Source organism: Paramisgurnus dabryanus, chromosome 2, assembly GCF_030506205.2.
Source record: "Paramisgurnus dabryanus chromosome 2, PD_genome_1.1, whole genome shotgun sequence".
NCBI lineage: Eukaryota > Metazoa > Chordata > Actinopteri > Cypriniformes > Cobitidae > Paramisgurnus > Paramisgurnus dabryanus.
This window is the reverse complement of record NC_133338.1, coordinates 21,864,341-21,881,456: the sequence shown is the minus strand read 5'-3', so window position 1 is coordinate 21,881,456 and position 17,116 is coordinate 21,864,341. Positions and strand designations below refer to the sequence as shown.

The window sequence follows — 17,116 nt, the reverse complement described above, 5'->3', positions numbered from 1 at the left end:
CCAAAAATGAGGTTCTTGCAAGAGTTTTTGTAAGACTAGTGCCTTTTCTAAGTGCCAGTCAGCCACAAAATAAAAGTCTTTTGTTTACATGCATACACGTTCGTTCTTTTTATTGTTTATCCTTATATAAGCGTATAAAATGCCGTATCCACACCAGGAAATAAAGCTTCACACAAAGATCGTTGAATTCGTGTTCTAATTGGCTACACGTTCTGTCTATCAATATTTTCCATGAAGTCATTGGAGGAATGCGCGAGTCAGATGACGTCACGATATTTGACAGCGCTGTTTGGATATTATGTATTATACTCCTGCCTACTTGTACAATCAAGTTTGAGCGCTGGTTTTGAACGCGAGTGTGATCTCCTATACAAGTGTTACGATGTAAATAGTCCTCAGATTGTATATTATAATCTATTACAAGACGTGCATCTGAAATCTGATGTAAACAATGGAAAATATATCTATATTTCATGGATTATACGCATTTGTGGACAAAAATGGTCATTGGATGTACTTTGTTGGAGAGTTTTTATGGGTTATTCACACATCTGAAACAGACTGGATTCGATTCGCGTTCCTTATACCAGGACAAAGGTAAGGAGTCAGTTTATATTATGCATGTTGTTATCTGGACTTCTATATATATATATATATATATATATATATTATATTTATGATACTAGAGCAATTTAATCTCAAAACGGACACCATACACTGATGCTAAACCCTTAGACCTTTTAAACGATGTATAGTAGTGTTATTATTATTGTTGTTTGTACACAGTAGGCTATATATATATATATATATTGTTAGCAGCATTAAAAAAACTGACGTCTTTCCGTCCGCGAGCTAGTGCGCGTCGAGAGGTTAACCTTCGTAAGTTTAAAGCAACACCAAACAGTTTTTTTTACCTTAAAATAACGTTTTCAAAAAAGTTTCAGTCGTTCATCCACTCGAAACAGGGTGAATGGCACTTTCACATTCGCTTTGCAGCCCGCTATCGGCCAAAACCGCACTAAAGAAGTTTCCAACCGTCGGATCGCTGTCCTGTAGTTCGAGTGAAAACTACAAAAACTTGCTTTGCTGCAGACCTACAATCAAATCAGAGCCAGCTTTGCTGCAGTAGGCTAAATTATTTACGACAGTGGTGATGGACAATTCCGCTTCCAACCTGTTGGGGGAGCAAAGAGCAAAAACTCTTTTAAGTGTTGCTTTAAAGGGGCGGTGAATTTGTCGATTTTATTGTTTTATACTGTTGCCTGATGTCTACTTATGATGTCCGCGTGGTTTTTACATTCAAAAACATCAAAAACAATAAGTAATAGGCTATTTTGTAACATGGATTAGGGGCGCTCTGGAGAAATGTTTCGTTTGAAGGGGCGGGCCGCATTGAAGACCTGGACGTAAACACCCACTGCTATGATTGGACGGCTTCATTCCCCATCATTACATGTGGGAAAATGTTTTAAAAACATTAATGTGATAAAAATAGCAGCCAAACACAAATATGTTTGAGCCACAAAAGATTCTGGGTGCTAAATATGATACACATAAATGACAATACGTATATTAAAGTAGAAACAAAACTCGACGTGACTAAATTACCGTGTACAACACAGTAAGCGCGCATCAGAATCTAAACTGCGGCTAATAAATCCTTATCAATAACTTTGTATATTTCGATTGTGCTTGTGAGGTTGCTTTTACATTCACATAATGTTAAATACCACAGTTATAATATAAAATAATAAGTTTGTTGAGTGTTTGACCTTTCAAACGTAACTCGCCTAAATGCCCGTATACAACACAGTAAACGGGCATCAGTATCTAAACTGCGGCTGATAAATCCTTCCTTATAACTAACGTTGTATATTTCTACCTTTAAATTACAGTCGTATTGTTAAGTGTTGTACCTTTATTAATCGTTTAATGTTTTTAGTAAATTAAAACAGTCAAACAAACGTGTTTAGACACGGATGTTACAACAGGACATATCAAGCAATCTCTTCTAACAAAGCAATAGCATTATACACAGTAAGACATTTTACTTTATTTAAGTTACTGCGTTTCACTGTGTCATTGTTGTCAGATCCAATATAAGTGTTGCTTTTAATCTCTGCAAATCCAGCATCGACTTCTTTACAAATGAATCCGTTAGGGCTGGGCGATTAATCGAAATCGAACCGCAATCGCGATGTGCAACGTTGCGATTAGCAAATCGCGAAAGGGTGCGATATGATGCGATTTGAGAAATAGGCAGAGAGGCTTTGTGACAGTCTAACCAATTGAGCGAGCGCAAGTATGTCTGTGCTTTCTCCGTGAGAGGCACGTCAACCAAAACAGCGCTTCTCCTAAACTGACGAGGGGTTTCAATTTAAAGCCCGTGTCTCTCAATGCTTGTTAAATACTCGCGCCCGTTTCCCTATTGCAAGACTTTGCGCGTGCGTCTTCTACAACAGACAAGGTGTTTAAACTTGACGCACACGCACAGCCTGTGTCTCTATGCTTATTAAATACTCACGCCTGTCTCCGCAAGTCCGCATTGCAAGACTTTGCGCGCGCGTCTTCCACAACAGACAAGGTGTTTAAACTTGACGCACACGCACAGCCTGTGTCTCTATGCTTATTAAATACTCCCGCCTGTCTCCGCAAGTCCGCATCTCAAGACTTCACGCCCGCGTCTCTCAAAACGGATGATGCATTTTACACACACACACGCCCAACAATGCTTACAAGCCTGGCTCCTTATTTAAAACAAACTAAAATACCATTTAACTGGGTTGCTAATGTCACTTGAATGGAATGACATGACATTGAACGCATTTGGATTTTATATTCATTTAAAAAATCCCAAATGTAGCTTTTTAATATTTTGATAGTTATGAAGTTGAGTATTACAGTTCTTTGATTACAAAAACAAACAAACATGCATTCAAATCTTTCTAGTAAAACTCAGTCACCCATTTAAATATTTTAAATTGTTGTTAAAGTTGCAGCTATAATGAACCCACTTATTTAAATACTGTGTCAGTGTTAGTCCAAGCTAAAGATCATTTTACATTTTATACAATAAGAAGTGTTAATTATATTCTTAATTTCTTTGTTTTTGTTTCCTTATTTTCACCAAAAAAAAAAACATAAGAATACAGTTAAATCACCAGACCCATAAGCAGTATCCGTAAGATCTAACCATCTAAAGAGGCAGATGCACATTGCATCTGCTACAAAATTTAATCGCAAATCGAATCGCAATCGCAATTCCTGGCAGAAAAAGTGCAATTAGATTTTTTCCCTAAATCGCACAGCCCTAGAATCCGTGTACACAAAATTAACAAACACTCCCCACTAGGGATGTTCACATTGACCGTTTAACCGTTAACCGAAGGTAAGAAATTATGACCGATTAACATTATCAGTTAAAATAAAAAATATTTGTTAATACATGGTGTGTGTCCTCATGAGCCGACAGACATTTCGCCACTTTTCTATCTTTAATTTGTGAATGTCCTGTAAATGACACAAATGATTGCTGCCCTGACGGTCTGATAAAGTAATCATTTGTATGAGAAATCATTTGTATGCGTGTTTGGAAGCTGAACGGAGACGCGCGCGTGTCCGCGCAAGATGACGCGGTCCGTCTGCGCACATCCGGACAGACGTTCGCTGATGGCCTCTGACCCTAATCATAAACATCTAGCTCTTTTTGGACAAACGGAGAAAGACGACGCAAAACCAAAACTTTCTGAAAAGCGTCCTGCTTTAGAAATGACCACTGTGGTAGATGAAACGGAGACAATCTGCCATTTGGATATTAATCCACTGGACCGATCGCGTGCTTTTTAATAAGGTAATGTTGCGTGAATATCTGATAATGTATGAATCCTGGTTCTGTTTTTGATCAGTGGCTGCTGTTTGCACGACGTAAAACCAAAGACGACGCAAAACCAAAACTTTCTGAAAAGCGTCCTGCTTTAGAAATGACCACTGTGGTAGATGAAACGGAGTCAATCTGTCCTTTGGATATTAATCTACTGGACCGATCGCGTGCTTTTTAATAAGGTAATGTTGCGTGAATATCTGATAATGTATGAATCCTGGTTCTGTTGTTGATCTGTGGCTGCTGTTTGCACGTTCAAATTAAATGTTTTGTTTTTACTAGTTCACAGACAACCGTCAACTGTATTTTTACTCAATGACAATTTCATATTAAAATCTTATCAGTTAACGGTTAATGTTCGGTTTAGAAGCTACGGTTGTCGGTCGGGAAAATTAACTGATATGAGCATCCCTACTCCCCACACGAGCTGGAACTTCTTCAAAAGCAAACTTTTTCCACGCATTTAATGTTATGTTCCAAGCCTCCGAATTGAAGTATTTAGCTTCTGTGTTGTTCCCACGCGGTTCTTCCACAACCGAAAATGCGTTTCCATGGTATCATAACAGATCACCGCGTCAAAATGAAAGTCTCTCAGAAAAAATGTATTTAAAAGTCATTTTGGTTACATTTGTCAATCTTTAAAGACATGTTTACTTGTTGAGACACACGTGTGTCACGCGAAGCTGTGGGCGGGACTACAAAAGTAGACGTGTCCTTTTGGTTATGGGGAGGTGTTTCAATTCTACTTTGACGTCATAGATTTCCGAATTCCACACTGGAGTGTTTAGCTGGCTTGGTGCCAAAAACTGTTATATTTCAGTAGCACGGACGTTTTCAGTTCTGAAACTTGCAGGATGTTCATTTAAGTATGATGACCTCTTATATAACAAATTATCAAGTTAAAATTGAGTATTTGATTCACCGCTCCTTTAACTAATTCGCTCATTGTAAGGTAAAATAAAGATTGAATCTGCATATGCAGTCACTTTAAATTGCAGCCAGATATTTTAAAGGTTGAAGAGAGCCAAGACAAGACTCAAGAATGATTCAAGAACTTGTATATATGTCATTTTTGCAGTTAGAATTAGAACCCGACCGATATGCATTTTTTTGGGCCGATGCCGATACAGATATTAGGGAGTAAAAAAAGACAGATAATGATATATCGGCCGATATTCTTTGTATATATTATAGTACAGTACACATATACTACAGTATATTATACTACAGCAGGCTACTGTACATTTAATACACTATATACATTAACAGAATATACTATATATAAATACTTTTTTTGCAATGATCACTCACAAATGTGGTGATCAAATACTTAAAATGACGTGACAAAGATATGTAATATAGGCAGGTGTGTTTTACAAGTTAACAATAAAATTTATTATCCAAAATGATTCTAATAAGTGCACAAAACAGTAAACTTGACTAATTATAAATAACTTTAAAACACAAACAAAACAAAATACATATAACTTAAATGATTGTCAGTTTTGACGAGAATAATGTTATATTGGGCTTATTTTGAAAATGGAAACTTATAAAGTCATTGTTTATTAGCTTTATTTGATGTAGGCTTATGTTTAATGTACTGCACAACGTTTTTATAACACAAACCCACAGTGTTCTGCCGGGACTTTAAACTTTTATAAAACTAAAGGGCTGCTCTCCGCCTCTTTAATTTAGCGAGGGTGTAAAGTTGCGCGAGCTTATTTAATCAATTGCTTTAAAATGAGCATGTTCAGTAACAGCACAAGCAGATGTACTCCCACAGACTGCGCGTCAGTTAAAGCGCGTCCTTTCTCCCCCTCGCTTCATTTCTTCTGCTTGCGTTTTAAACAACTCGCAAGTGGACAAAAGAGACGGATTAAAAACACCAAATGTAAACAGGAATGTGTCTTTCTCGCCCACTTATAATCCAATCGACCACAGCGCGTCTTAATACCAGGTGTAAAATGTTGTGAAGAAACCGCGTGGCTGCCTCCACCAGAACTGAGAGACTGACTGAAGTGAAGGGGGGTTGGCTGGTGTCACTACAGTGAGTGACCTGGGTCACCATTAGCAACCCGTAGGGCGCACTCTGCTGGACAAACAAGTTCTTACATCTTTCAAAAGCATTTAATGTCTTCTGTAAGGAACGTTCATATCGGCTTCATATCTGCGGCTTATACGCCGATACAGATATATCTGCAACAGGCTCATATCAGCCGATTAAAATCGGCAAAACGATAAATCGGTAGGGATGGGTACCGAAACCCGGTATTAAACTGGCCCCGGGGCTAAATTATGAAAGACCGTAGTATCAGTAAGATCTGACGCTATCGGTTCTGCTTTCGGTCCTGGAGAAAAAATAAAAATAAATGTACTATGTATTCTTGCTTAATAATGTTTTCGTGCACATTTTATCTCACCAAACATTTCTAATTTGCGATTAAGACGTTTGTCTGTGAGATCTGCGAGATCTCTCATGCGCGCCGCGGAGGCTGGCTGTCTGTCAAACACAACCACAACAACGAGCGCGGCGCACGCACACGCATAACAGCACGAAAACTACCGCTTAATACAAAGAGTGTCGATGGCGGATAGAGCAAAACATTCAAAAGTGTGGTTATACTTCACTAGAGTTGATGCAGACAACGCTCGTTGTCATACAGGTTAAGTGCAACAAGATGTTTGCATGTAAGGGCGGAAACACAAGCAATCTGTCAAAGCATCTTTCAAAAGTGTATTACGTGCAGAAAGAAGCTGTGTCCCAATTCAAGGGCTGCGACGTTCTAAGCATACAACCTTAAAAGGGGAGCACTCTGTCTTTCAAGGTGGCAGCCTCAGAAGTCCGCGAAGAGAACTGAAATGAGACAGTCTAACCCTCGGAGGACCTATAATTTGCGTCACCTGTTGCACGCGCCCACCGCGCCTGTCAGCAGGACACAGCGGAGACGTTTCTGACTTATTTAAATAAATATGGAATCAGAAAAATATTCATTTATTTTAGAAAATATGACATGTTGATGTAGATTAAACTATTCAACAGTATATAAAATTAATCAACCTTAGAAATACGCAACATAAACAGAATAATATTAACACAAGTCACAGCCTCAAGTCGCGCTGCTGTGACGCAATCGGTCTTAAAATACGTCCTTAGAAGGTCGCAGCCTGCAAAATTCAACCATCATCTCTGGTGGTTGCCGCATCAACGTCAGGCATGTATGCTAAAATCATGTTGAATCAACATTGTTCACGTCATTTAAAATAAATGTACAATCTCCCTAATTGGTTTGCTTACCTTACGTTGAAATTCTGTTGATTTCTTTTGGGAGAAATGACGTTATGCATTCAACATATTTTCTACTTCTTTTTAAAATCCCAAATAAAGAAAAATCAGCATGTAAACATTTATTTAGCCTAAATATCCTATTTAGAGTATTTTTTCTGCAGCTTTCACGCTGGTGCATTAATAAATATATGTATAATATTTAGAAATGATATCCATAAATTAATTTGTAATAATGAAATGCAGACACATAATTAACTTAATCATGTGAACATAGGTTCGTGATCAAATGTTAACATTGGCCAAAGTACCGATAAGAATACCGTTAAAGCACCGGACCGTTAAGCAGTACCGGTAAGAGTAGTAATACCGTTAAAACCTTAACGATACCCATCCCTATAAATCGGTCGGGCTCTAGTTAGAATGCAACAGCACCAAAAAGACCAATTTTTCCATCAGTTGCTGCGTGGAAAGAATGTCTGTAGGTTTCAACGAGAGCGAGAGAGGTTAAACGGTTACAAGACTTCAACCTTCCATTAAAATACTTGCAACAGTGTTTAGCATGTAGTGCCTCAGCCAGTCAATAATAATTATCAGTGATATGTTGCGGGCGTTCAGTGTGTAACGATAGTCAGTTACAGTTTACATTTTAGTTTCTTGACAGAATTTAAGATTACATTTTTATCTGTTCACTAAAAACGGCTTCTGTTCTCCTTCCCTGCGTATAGCAGCGTTGCTATGCTAATCTTGTAGGCTTCCCTGAATAGGAAATTCCCTGATATTTAATATCTCTTTAAAAAAGTTTGTCTCATGTCTTTACTGTATGAATTAAATATACAAGCATTCTTATGAAGTATAACAGTTATTTAGTCAAGAGCAGAGGGTGATTTTATTGAGAGATGAATTAAGATACTGCAGCTTTAAGACGTGAGAGAGATCGCTCTGTTCACGTGCACTGATGACAGGCTGCTGTGTGTGTGTGTGCGTGCGGCGGCTGAACGCAAAGTTTAAACGCTCAAAACTTTAAAACGCATGCACATAATAAACTTTTGGCATGAGGATGCAGTTGTTCGCGATAGATATGTGTTGTATACGCTGTTTGTTGGGGATGTGAAGATGCATCGCGCTGTTGAGCAGAGCGCGTCCTCATAGAAAATGCGTATCTCTGCAAAGGCAAAGAGAGACATACAAATCTGCACGTCGCACATGAGCAATGGCTTGTAAAAATGCTCGCACTACGTAAAAAAATGTCTCTAATTGCAACCGCATTCAGGATCCTTTGGATGACAAAAGTAAACAGAAAGATCGGTTTATGAGATCGGCAGATTTAGCGAACACCGATCGAGTCATTTAATGTCATTATCGGCTGATACCGATCTGTGGCCGATCGTTCGGAGCATCCCTACTAACCGTATTTGCTTCTGTATCGGACCCTATCAGATCCACTGCGGATGCCATTTCGTTGCGTTAGCAGCCAGCCTCGTCTCGCATGATGTTAAAAAGCCTGTAAAAAGGTGTGTGTTTTGCATCGAGCATCAATGTGATCATGGCTAGTTTAACTTCTTCAGCTTGATTTCACCAGCTTTATGTGCTTTGTGCAGGCGCTGCATACACTTGTTGCTTTTTCGACAATCGTTACGTTTTTTCGACAATTGATCGAAGAACGCTTGTTGTCGATTGTTAACATCCCTAGTTACAATAGTTAAAATTTGTATGGTAAGCTACTTGCGGTTATCCTTTTTAATAATCCCAAACTCACGGTAGAACTCCGGTCTTGCACGCGTGACCTTTGGTTGTTTCCTTTGCATCCCTTCTCGCGTGCGTTTGGTTGTGAGACGTAGTTTGCAATCCGGGACAAACTTGTGGGCGATTATTCCCACAGTAAAGCCATGCAGTGTGAAACCCCCTGTTGCCAATCCATCATGCAGTCTGAAACCGCAGCCACCAAACGCTACCCCAGATAGTCAGGCAGTGTGAAAACATCTGTGACCCGACTAGTTTGAAAATCATGCAGTCTGAACTCGACATTAGGTTCTGCACCGCTTGTCCTGGACAACAAATTTAATCAGGTTTAAATCCATTCCTTAGCATATTGTGCTAAGAGCCAACATTAAGCATCGTACAAGCACTCTAAGAAAGGATGTTTATTTGAACATATTAGGTATGTTTACATGCAACCAAATAATCTGTTTGTAATCGTTTGGTGGCTCAATTGTATTGAAAAGCCCTTGTGTAAACGCCTTAATCAGTGCGATTGAGGACGATCGGATGCAGATTTGGATCATATTGAAGACGGTGGTGTACTCCGATCTGTGATCCGATCAGCAGGAGAAATGTACGCATGTAAACGCCTGAATCATAGTATTTTCTCAATCGAATGGAAAATATACATTGTGCACATGTGCAGAACATTTGTGCTCAAGTTCATGTCTTTCTTAATTACCTCTTATTTCACACGATTCTTGTCAGAGAAACACACAATAGCAAGGCAATGGTATCACAAATTTTTAAGGTAACGTTAATGGGTTCACACGATTTACATACAATCTACATTCTGCTGTGTTTATATGTGTACTTTTAAAACATTAGGCTACTTAAAGCAATACAATAGCGTTGTGCCTTTTGAAAAGTGTGTTTTGGGGAAGTGAAGGCACTGCATGTTAGGACTGGAGCGTGCAGCCACATGTACACTGTAGCATGATATTAATTTCAATACAAGGAAGAGAGAGGAATCCAAAATTATTACCAAAAGTGACTGGTTATAAAAATACTCCACTGTGTAAAAATCAAGGGCGTAGGTTTGATTCTGGCATTGGTGGGGACATAAATAAAATGGTCGCATTGCAAAAACTGTTTATCACCGTTTACTTGACATAAACAACAGATAACTCAGTATGCACTTTACTGAGTGACATCTGAGTCGCCACCCCCGGTGCCATCCCAAATTTAATGTACTATAATATACAATTTGTTATGTTCTGGAGCCTAATAAACAGTAACTGTTTAAGTCTTTGTCTAAAAAAAAAAGAAAATCACATTGTAACATATATGTAGGTATATATATCATGCTGTTTCCTGAACAACGTTTATTAACATTTCTGTAGTTCACATTAAATCTTCTTTTCATTAACAAACCGTTATTCAGTGTGAAAAAAATAGTTTAAGTTTAAAATGCAACCTTACATTATGTCTACATCTGTGCAAGTAATAACCACAGTGCAGTAATGTAAAGTATTCAGCAATTATGACATGAATTCATGTTTTTACCATGTTGGGGTTATTTTCTTTAATGGATTAGGGACCCCCTAAATAACCTTGCCACCCCATTTATAAAAGGTTGACACAAGTTTGCAACTCCTCGCAGGTTAACATGAGATTGTCGTGTATTGGTGAAAACACTGTCCCTGAATCATTATGTGAAACAACTTTTTTTGTGCATGAAACCGTTACAGTGGGTATATTACTTTCTTCCTCACTTACCTGTAGCCCGAATAATCACGCGCGTCTTGTTGAGTGAACTTTGGCGCGTTGCACAAAGTGAAACCATCCTATCACACGTAGCGAGTAAGCCCATCATAAAGTGATGTGAAATAGAGAGGCGGGACTCAAGAAATGCTAATCCAATCATTTTAGCAATGTGAGTTAGAGAGGCGGGACTAAAGAAATGCAAAGCCAATCATATTAGCGATGTGAGTTTCGGAGGCGGGCATTGCAGAGAGACGAAAGCTGTTAACCGTTTGTGTACCACATAGAGCGTTATTTTTACTGAACGGGATTGCAAACGATTTCTAATCTCATTTAAATGATTCCTGAAAAAATATATAAGTAAAAAATAGAAAACACAAGAATAAGACGGACATCAGTGGTTATATATAAATACAGATTAATTGTTTGGTCGAAATTATTGCTAGGGACAATTCAGTCTTCTCTGAATATTGGTAGGGACATGTCCCTAGCGTCCCACCCTAAATCTACGCCCATGGTAAAAATGGTTTTAAAATACGCCCGTATTCAGAAGCCCTATCATGGTTTGTGAGAGGCCAAATTTAGAGAGTACCAATTGAGTTATTTAATTCGATACTGATCTGTGGCTGATCAACTGGAGTCGACTAAAACTTGACTAGACTAAAAGAGTATGAACGTGACTAAAACTAATAAAAACTAAAATGCCAGCTTGACACAAAGACTAGACTAAAACTAAAATTAAAACGGGCTGCCAAAAACACTACCTACAAAGCACGCACATCAACCTCAAATGGGTGCTTAACCAAAAATCAAGTTAGTCAGATGTGAGCCTGCGTGCTCAAAACGTCACATGCCGCGTAAAGTCTCTTTAATACATTTTGACATGTTTGGAGCTTTGGTGTGCCAACTTTAAGTTTTTTTTAAACAATGTTGATTAAATGTAAAGTGCTCTTGCACTTCTGTAATAAACGTTTTAATTGGTTTTATTCAGGAATGCTATATATTAAAAATGAGCCTTTTCAAACAAAAGATGAGCCTCGGCAAGTCTGCTTGTCATAAACACAGTCGGTTATGTCTTAAGTTAAAGGAATAGTCTACTCATTTTCAATATTAAAATATGTTATTACCTTAACTAAGAACTGTTGAATCATCCCTCTATCATCTGTGTGTGTGCACGTAAGCGCTGGAGCGCGCTGCGACGCTACGATAGTATTTAGCTTAGCCCCATTCATTCAATGCTGCCATTTAGAGATAAAGTTAGAAGTGACCAAACACATCAACGTTTTTCCTATTTAAGACGAGTAGTTATACGAGCAAGTATGGTGGTACAAAATAAAACATAGCGCTTTTCTAAGCGGATTTAAAAGAGGAACTATATTTTATGGCGTAATAGCACTTTTGGGAGTACTTCGACTCGCCTGAAAAGTCCGCTCCCCTTCTCACTCTCATAATGGGAGAGGGAGGGTGTTACTGCGCCAAGTCGAAGTACTCCCAAAAGTGCTATTACGCCATAAAATATAGTTACTCTTTTAAATCCGCTTAGAAAAGCGCTACGTTTTATTTTGTACCACCAAACTTGCTCGTATAACTACTCGTCTTAAATAGGAAAAACGTTGATGTGTTTGGTCACTTCTAACTTTATCTCTAAATGGTACCATTGAATGAATGGGGCTAAGCTAAATACTATCGTAGCGTCGCAGCGCGCTCCAGCGCTTACGTGCACACACACAGATGATAGAGGGATGATTCAACAGTTCTTAGTTAAGGTAATAACATATTTTAATATTGAAAATGAGTAGACTATTCCTTTAACAAAAGAGATGAGGAAGAAATCAGATATGTATCATTTATATTGGTCAACTAGTCTTCGACATCGGAAAGAGACAACAGTCTATAAAAACTATGTAATTCATCAAATTAAATGACAAAACACAGCATTTCTATTTAATTCATAGTGGCAGTTTCCTGTGTTTGCGTTTCCGCCATGCCAACTTGCTACTGCAAACAAAAGCTTGCAAATTTGCAAATCTATGCTGTATTTAATAATTTTTTTAAATAAAAAGTTAATTGTTAACAGTTAATAAAAAACACTAAAAATATGTTGCTTGTAAAGTGTGATGCATGTGTGCATCGGGAGAGCCTCCACCTCATTTAGATATCTAAGAAAAAAAATTGTAAAAAAGTTATTTAAAATCCTGATAGTTAGACTTAGAAATTTTTTTTAATCATGAGGACTAATACAGTGTTTCCGCTATATACATTCAACCGTGGCGGCCCGCCACGCCTAAAACATCCCCGCCACGCCTGTGGTTGTGGATAGAAGGGATACAGCAAACGAAATCTCGCCGGATGAGCACTGTTTTATCCTAATCCTTTAACCAAACCCAACTCTAAACACAAAATTTCACAGGATTGTAGGATGTATGTGTATCTCATGTAGCCAGAGCCGCTGTTTTCATCCTAAAAATCCTACCTCCAAATCTAATCCTAAACTTTTTGGCATTTTCTGTATCCCTTCTAGACAAAACCCACGGCGGCAGCTCGCAAAATAAATAAAGCTATACCGAAATGTCCGCCCAGCAAGAAAGAAAAAAAATCCTTTCTGGATTCGCGTTGTTCACTCATTTATAAATGAATCTCCTAAAATATCATTATTTCCCCCATGGGTTTAGTTTCATGCACAAATAGATTTAAATCAACGGATGATGATTAGGCCACATCTCTGTTTTGAGAAATAATAATAAAATAAATAAGTCTACACGAAATATGTTATAATTATCAGATTGACAAAACGAATAAAAAAGTATTTGAGTTTCTGTTCTTTTTTTGTGATGCGCTCTAAAACCAAAGCAGCAGAAATCACGTCGTGTTTTTAATGATTATAAATAAGCACAAGGTTTTCTCCTTATTGTGAGTTTACATAAATAAAAATACACAATTTACAGATTCGAATGTTATTTTACTTTTATCTGTCTGGCAATAAATTAAGGGTAATTTAAGTTGCAAGGTCATCACGCGTATGCTGTTCACAGGCGCATATACACGGACGCAGCGCGGGGCTGCGAGAAAAGACATGATTAAACTTTCGATTTAACATATTACGAGTTTTTTGGACATTCATTTGTAATCACTGTACTCATATTATCAACTTATCTGGACATTAGTTATTCAGAATATAGGCTATAAACGCAGCGCACTGCTGACCACTCAGCTGTCAATCTTATGTGCTTTAGATCGACACTCACAAAGTTTCACATTAAATGATAAGATGTTTGTCCAAAAACAAAAGGCTAAATACTGAATACTACTCATACGACTGCAAGACATTAGTTGAATCTGTTTGGAAGGAAACTTATTCCCGTGGAAGAGAAGGACGTTGGTAATAAAAACTGGAGGCAGACGGTGAGACTGTTTCATCTGTTTTCAGACGAAACAACAGGGTCGGGGTACCCGCGGGGGAAACTTCTAATATTTGATGTAACGGGTGTAATAATATTAACGTGTTATATGCGTTGTAGATCCAGGTCGGGACTCAATATGCGAGCGTGAACTGCGGGTCTAACATCCAAGAACAGAATTCGACTCGATTCCGATAGGTAACAGTTTTTAAATGTCCCCGTGCTTATTTGTGTTTAAGATCTGTCTGCGAAGAGCATAAAGGTTTCTATAACTGCGCGATTTGCGGTGTGACCGGGTCGGGCTCTTTGTCAAACAGGCCGGGTGTGGAATAAAATTGCTGCTGTCTGATGTCGGATAAATGTTCTGTCAATCACAGCGGTGCGGATTATCAAACAGGACTGTGCGTGACTTTGCAACAGCAAACCCGAGCACGAACTTGCACACTAAGTTACATTAAAACTACAATGAAAGATCCGTATGAAGCTATAAAACTTACGTATTTTTAAGAAAATACAGTTTAGATCAAACATAGAAAAGCAATATGCTATAAATATAAGGAAAAGTGAATGACAGCATGAAAATGATAAAAAATACATGTTAGTTTACTGTAGCCTATTTTCTACATAAAAAAAAAATAATGTACATTTATAATCATCATGGGCGCCCCCTGCCGCCACAGCTGGAAAAAATCCTAGAGGAAACACTGTAATACTAGGACACCACCGGAGTTGTTGAAAGTTTGTTAGCTGGGCGTAACTTCGTACAGCACTCCTCATATTATTGCTTCCCTAAGATGATTCTCTTTGTTGTTTTCCTCACTTTTGTAAGTTACTTTAGATAAAAGCGTATGGCAAATGGCTAAAAAAGTGGCCAATTGTGATTAGGGCTGGGCAAAAAAATTGATTTTTCGATTAATCGTTTTTTAAAACGTGGTCGATTCAGAATCGACTCTCAAAGAGCAGAATCGATTTTTTTCTTTCATCTTTATTTCTGCAAACATTGAACGAAAGATTAACATTAATCGAATTAACTAGTCTTCTTCACTAGATGTCACCCTCTTTTTTGTCTAGCGCATGTTACCAAGGAGCAAGAGGCAAGCCTGTCATTCATTCATTCAGTGCTTAAAATGGCGGTTTCAGGTGCTTCATCGATTTTATTAATTACCCACTTGTAACCTGCTGTATATTCATTGAGTTGAATAGAGTATAAAAACCAGAATCGAAAATTGAATCGAGAATCGAAATCAAATCGATTCGGTAGCTTGTGAATCGAAATCGAATCGATCTGGAAAATATGAATCGATACCCAGCCCTAATTGTGATATAGTTTGTACTATAGTATTGGTCTTGAGTAAACACGGAAATTTTTAGATTACTAAGATGTATTTTATGTGGTAATCATTAAACAAAACAACAGACAATATGATTTAATGTATTATATACAAAAATGTTCATTGTTGAAATGGCTTTTTCTGTCATCATTAAAAGTCCAATGACTAGAGACAATGATTTGGCGCCATCTGGTGGAAACAAAAGAAAATCATATATAGACACATTTCTCTTTTTAATAATTTAATAAATTGTATGTTAATCTCAATTCATTTTTAATTGAAATTAAAGTATTGTAGCAATTGTATGTTATACATTGTGATTAATGCACCTATAATACTTAAAAGTATTTTAAGGTTGGATGATAGAGATTTTATGTGCCACCCCAGAGTTACTGCTGGCTCCTGCCTGGCCACCCCTATGAAAAATCCCTTGCCCCGCCACTGATTAGCAAAACACAAAAAATAAATTATATTATAATCTTTACCCGGACAAGTGACTTTTGTGCATGGACAAGTGAAACATAAATTTACTTGTCCGAAGGACAAGTTCCTTAAAAAGCCAAAGTCAAGCCCTGTATGATTATGCATTTCAACATTGTTTTGGGGGAGTTTGTACTTCGCAGTCTATGTTCAATCACAAAAAATAAATAGTTAGATACTAAAATAATGATGAATTGGTAAAGCTAGACTAGTTGTCAAAGAGTTCAAGAATGAACTGAAATTGTATGCAGAGTTCAGATTATTATTATTATTATTATTATTATTATTATTATTATTTTAAATTATATCGGCTGCAAAACATAACAAACGTGTTCCAGCCAATAAACAACAAGAAGGTTTGAGAGTGGGGGTTGGGCGCGTTCATTACTCGTTCAGAAAGCATGGGAAGGGAGGGGGAGGGGAGGGATTAGCTACGCTCCGTTTTGTTTGACAACACTTTGAATCTCAACAAGAAGTAACATCACACAGATTTGCTTAGAGAGCCTTTAAGAAAAGGGATTTGCCTGGATGCTATAGTTGTTCAGTAAAAGTCAATAAAAGTAATAACAGTAGGCAGAGTTCAGATTATTTTTTAAATCATATCCCCTTATCATCATTGAAACTGATGTTCCCTAAAGTGACTCCCCTTCAGGGTCGATGTACAACTCATACTTACCTGGCAGGGGAGACACCATGATCATGAAGGTGGTTCACCCAGGGTGAGGCTTAGCCATTGCACTCTCGGCTGTGCTGACCCCTGCGAATTCCCCAAATGTGGGAATCTCGACTGCATAATTTGTGGTAGTGGGGGACTGCGTTCGCGCTCTCCCCTGATATTGTTGTTAAAATTAGACTTGAATTGCGATTATAATAATGAGCTTGTAGTGTTTTTACAGTTTAAATAGGTTTGGGAGTATTACAAATTGTGTTATTTTTTTTTATTAAGGTTTTAATTTTTTACCAACAAGTTAACAGATGATGTAAGTAAATGCTAACTCAGAAATACTGTTGGGAAACAAAACTTGCAAAACTCTTTCCTGATTTAAATAAGAAAACATTTGTAGTCCGTATGTTATACATAAATGATCTGATTTAAGTTTACTTGGAAATATTTTTTACACAGAAATATAGCGTTATTATTTTAGATTGCAATTTTATATATATTATGGGGTGGTTTCCCGGACCAGGATTAGCTTAATTCAGGACTAGACCTTAGTTTCATTAGGAAATATAACTAGTTTTAACAAACATGCCTTACTAAAAACATTACCTGCAT

General features: G+C 37.7%; 1 non-coding gene across 1 annotated transcript; it reads left to right on the top strand.

The window, feature by feature from the left end:
• The first annotated feature begins 16,508 nt into the window (after positions 1–16,508).
• On the top strand, positions 16,509–16,673 carry LOC135730904 (U1 spliceosomal RNA). Its single transcript, XR_010526117.1, has one exon. It is a non-coding gene; the product is annotated as a U1 spliceosomal RNA (small nuclear RNA).
• Positions 16,674–17,116: the final 443 nt, after the last annotated feature.